Consider the following 5,015-nt stretch of genomic DNA (forward strand, 5'->3'; position numbering starts at 1 on the left):
GTATGGTTTTATGGCTCCTCCATATTTTAAAATGTTTTTATCTTCGTAACAACGGTATTATACTGTTAACATATTTCTCAAAACACATTAACATTTTTTTCCTCATTCAAATCTCTTAACATTATTGCTATAAGACAATTGGTACAAGTTTTATCATCTCCGTTTGACAGATGGAAACTTAGGTACACACAGGTTCAGTGATTTGTCTGATGTCTAATAGCAAGTTACTGGCAGAATTGAGCACATTGTGTTTTCTCTGGCCCAGTGGTCCTCAGACTTCAGCAAAGATCAGAACCAACTGGAGGGCTTGTTAAAACACAGATCGTGAGCCTGACCCAGAGGTTCAGATTCATTACCTCTGGAATGGGCTCTAAGAATTTGCATTTCTAGCAAGTTTCCCTTTATCGTGATGTTGAATAACTGTCTCGATGATATTGTGATTTATAAGAAATATATAAATATATATCAAATTTTATATCAATATATATATATAAATTTTGGTCATCTGAATGACCAAGTATACATATTGGTCATTCAGATGACCAAAATTTGTCTCATGTCCATATAGTTAAATGGTTTTTCTAGTAGTCTAGTCATGTATGGATGTGAGTTGGACCATAAAGAAGGCTGAGTACTAAAGGATAAAAGCATTTGAATTGTGGTGCTGGATAAGACTTTTGAGAGTCCCTTGGACAGCAAGGAGATCAAACCAGTCAATCCTAAAGGAAATCAACCCCAAATATTTATTGGAAGGACAGATGCTGAAGCTGAAACTCCAATACTTTGGTCACCTTATTTGAAGAGCTCATTGACAAGTTGCTCAGTCGTGTCCAACTCTTTGTGACCCCAAGGACTGTAGCCTACCAGGCTCCTCTGTCCATGGGATTTTCCAGGCAAGAGTACTGGAGTGGGTTGCCATTTCCTTCTCCAGGGGATCTTCCTGACCCAGGGATAGGAAACCCGGGTCTCCCGCATTGTAGGCAGACGCTTTACCGTCTGAGTCACGAGGGAAGAGCTCCCTCATTGGAAAAGACCCTGATGCTGGGAAAGATTGAGGGCAGGAGGAGAAAGGAACAACAGAGGATGAGATGGTTGGATGGCATCACTGACTCAATGGACACGAGTTTGAGCAAACTCTGGGAGATAGTGAAGGACAGGGAAGCCTGGTGTGCTGCAGTTCACAGGGTCACAAACAATCGGACATGACTTAGCGACTGAACAACAACATTTGGCCTTTGTCTACAGTTTCTGGCTTCAATCTCCTCAAACTCTTGGAATCTCCTGAGCATTGAGTAATAAAATATCTTTTTGCTCTGTGAATGAGGTGACTTTTGGAAAGCACCTAAGGTTAGGGGTCAGTTGTCAATGGAGCCAACCATATGATTAGAGAGTTGGAATTTTCACTCCTGACCCCCTTGATTTCTGGGGAGGGGAGAGGAGCTTGAGGTTGAATCAGTTGCACTGGCCAGTGATTTAGTCAAACATTGGGCTTCCCAGGTGGCTCAGTGGTAAAGAATCCGCCTGCAGTGCAGGAGACGCGGGTTTGACCCTGGGCTGGGAAGATCCCCTGGACAAGGTCATAGCAACCCATTCAGGTATGCTTGTCTGGAGAATCCCATGGACAGAGAAGCCTAATGGGTACAGTCCATGGGGTTGCAAAGAGTTAAAAACGATTAAGGCAACTGAGCATGCGCACATGCAACTATGTAATGAGCTTGTCTTAGAAACCCAAAAGGACAGCTTTTTGCCCTTCTTTTTGGAGAGCTTCCATGTGAGGGAAACAGAACACTCCTGTGTGCCCCCGTGCCTGGCCCCAAGCTCTGCAAGGACAGAAGCTCTTTTGTGGAGGACCTTGCTGGATGTAGCTCTTCATCTGTATCCTTTAATATCCTTCCATAATAAATCAGTGATCTAATGAGTAAGCAGGTTTTCCTAAGTCATGTGAACCATTCTAGCAAATTAATCAAACCCAAGGAGGGGATCCTGGGAAGGCCTCACTATAGCCAGTCAGTCAGAAGTGCAGGTAACAACCTATGGTTGCAACTGGTGTCTGAAGTGGAGGGTGGTCTTCTGGGACTGAGCCCTTTACCTGTGGAATCTGATTCTGTCTCTGGGTAGACTGTGTCAGAACTGAGTTGAATTCTGGAGGATTCTGCCTGTGACTGAAAACTGTTGCTGATGTGGGAAACCCTCCACACACATAACACATTGGAGTTGGGTCCAGAAACCGTTTTCAGTCTCAGAGGACAGCATTCTTTGGGAACCCTCTTCCCAGCTAACCATCCTCTTAACACCTGGTACCTGCTGTTAGCGTTTGAGAATGAAGTTAGATAAAGGAACACACGGGGTCATTAATCTTCAGTATTTTTGATCAAAGAAATCAAATAACTTTGACCCACAAGTGGGTCAGTGGTAAAGAATCCACCTGCCAATGCAGGAGATACAGGTTCGATCTGTGGGTCAGGAAGATCCCCTGGAGGGGGGCATGGCAGCCCATGGACAGAGGAGCCTGGAGGGCTACAGTCCATGGGGTTGCAAAAGAACCAGACATGACAACTTAGCGACTCAACAATACATCACTCTATGCTAAAAGCTTGAGTAAACTTCATTAACTCCCACCCTTCTTTGTCCTCAAAGCTGTGGTTGATTGTCCTATCGAAGCATTAGTCTCACTTTAGGAAACAAGGCTATTTAGAAATTCATGTCTAATAAAGAGTATTTATGACTTTGTGAAATTCTTGTCAAGATGACTGAAGACACTGATTTCCAAATAAGAAAATGAGAAGTTTAATGAAATAAGCAGTGTTTCTCAAGTCTTTTGAAGTAACCCTTCTATGTTATCTGTCTCCAGGATCCAAGGCAGTCCAATGAACAGCAGAGGATGTGATTTTTATCCCTGCTGATTTCCTTGGAAAGAATGCTATATTTTGATGGCTCATTGTTGACCCTGATGAATCATTACACTCCCAAATCTTTACTCTAGGTCTGTATCCAGTTTCCTCAAGGACGTTTCCACTTGGGACATTCCACAAACCATTCAACTTTTATTGTCTATTGTGATAGGCACTGTTGGAATGCTGGGAATATTTCTCATGATTGAGCTCTTGCTGAGGGCCAGACAGGATGATAAGCCTGGGTTTAGAGTGTGGGCTCTGGAATTGTATAATCTGAGCCTGAATCCTTTTCCTAGTACTGTTGCATGACTTTAAGCAAGTTACTTGACTTCCCTGGGTTTCTTCACTGCAAAAGGGGATTATAATGCTACCGACCTCATGGTGTTCTAGTAGACACACAGAAAGGATCTGAAAGTGTCTAGTAGATGGTAAGTCAATAAATCCTAGTCATCAGCACTTTATCTGCACTCTTTAATCATACCTGCTCCCTGGCACGCTACTAATACTGCCCTTATTTTAGAGATGAATTAAGACACTAGCTATATAACTTGCAGAGGTCATATACCCACTGACCAGGAATTCAAATTTAACTTTACCTGATGCCAAATCCTGTTGTTAACCCCTTTACTAAGCCTTCCAAACTTCTTTCTTCATCTGAATTCTCCATTCTTCAAGGCCCATGAGCACCTTAATTGGGCCTGGTTGAGTCAAATGCAATATGGATTTGGGATAAAGGTCAAGACAGGAAACTCTGGCTCTCAAAGGGTCTTCACCCCACAGAAGGGATGCTGTGAACTCTGTACTGCCCCAAGCTAATTCCTTCCCTGTCTGTTGCTGTGTGGTCTCTGCAGGTAGGCCAAAGGGGAAATTCAGCCTCTTATCACTCCAGTCGTAATGTGGCATGCAGCTCATGCACCTTAGATATATTCCAGTCATTGGATCTTTGTCATTTTAAAATTCAAGAAAATTCATTTGTAAACTTCCCAAGTGTGATTCACTGCCCTCCTGCCAACACCAACTATAGCAATAATCAGCCTGCTTCTCACCACCACCCAGCTGTGTGGGCTGATGGCCTTGCTGCTGCGTGTGTGAGGCTGGGGACCCATTAGGATTCAGGAGGGAAGTCATGACGAAGCTGTGGGCCTGTGATCAAGGCTGATGGAGCTGAACAGGGGGTGGGGGGGGAGGGAGGGAGAGAGAGAACTTTGCAATTTTTACTCAACTTCATTTTAAATATTGCTACTTAAGTTCACAATGTGATGCCTGGGAGCTCAGGTGGAAAAGTGCAGGCCTGGGAATCAAGGGCTCTATGTTACAAAGGTAGACAGAGTGAGTGGTTCTCTGAACTGACTGACCTGGATCTGAATAGCAATTACATCAAGGAATGTGAGATCCTGGGTAAGTGCCTCAGTTTTTTAACTTCACCGTGCCTCAATTTCCTTATCAGTAAAAAGAGGTTAATATCTCTTAAGATTTTTGTGAAGGCTAATTAAAATAATGCACATTAAACCACTAAAATTACCCATAAATAGTCAACAAGAAATTTTATCATGAGATCAGGCTCTATGTCACCAGCTGACATTTCTGGGACCATTCTCTTCCACAGATTTTACTGTTCTCATCTGTAAAATGAGGCTAAGCCTAGATGTTCCTGAAGTTTGTTCCAGTTCTGTCTGAACAACTGCTGTAGGGGAGCTTGAAAGGGTACAACTCTGCCCCCTAGTGGTTTGATGCTCTCATTTCTAGATGCCATCAACAATCCCTCAGACTGGTGTCAAGACTTCCCTACCATTTTCATTTTCTTCCCTATCATTTGGCTTCCCTTGGAGCTCAGACAGTAAAGAATTGGCCTGCAATGCAGGAGACCTGTGTTCGATTCCTGGGTTTGGAAGATTCCCTAGAGAAGGAAATGGCAACCCACTCCAGGCTTCTTGCCTGGAGAATCCCATGGACAGAAGAGCCTGGCAGACTACAGTCCATGGGGTTGCAAGAGTCTGACACGACTCAGCAACCGAACAACAATGTCTCATCAGCCTCCCTGGTCACTGGACTGACAAGAGCAGCTCCCCTAAATTTTCCAGGTCAGAATATGATGCCTGGTACACAGTTTTCCCTTAGTGC

Source organism: Dama dama, chromosome 10, assembly GCF_033118175.1.
Source record: "Dama dama isolate Ldn47 chromosome 10, ASM3311817v1, whole genome shotgun sequence".
NCBI lineage: Eukaryota > Metazoa > Chordata > Mammalia > Artiodactyla > Cervidae > Dama > Dama dama.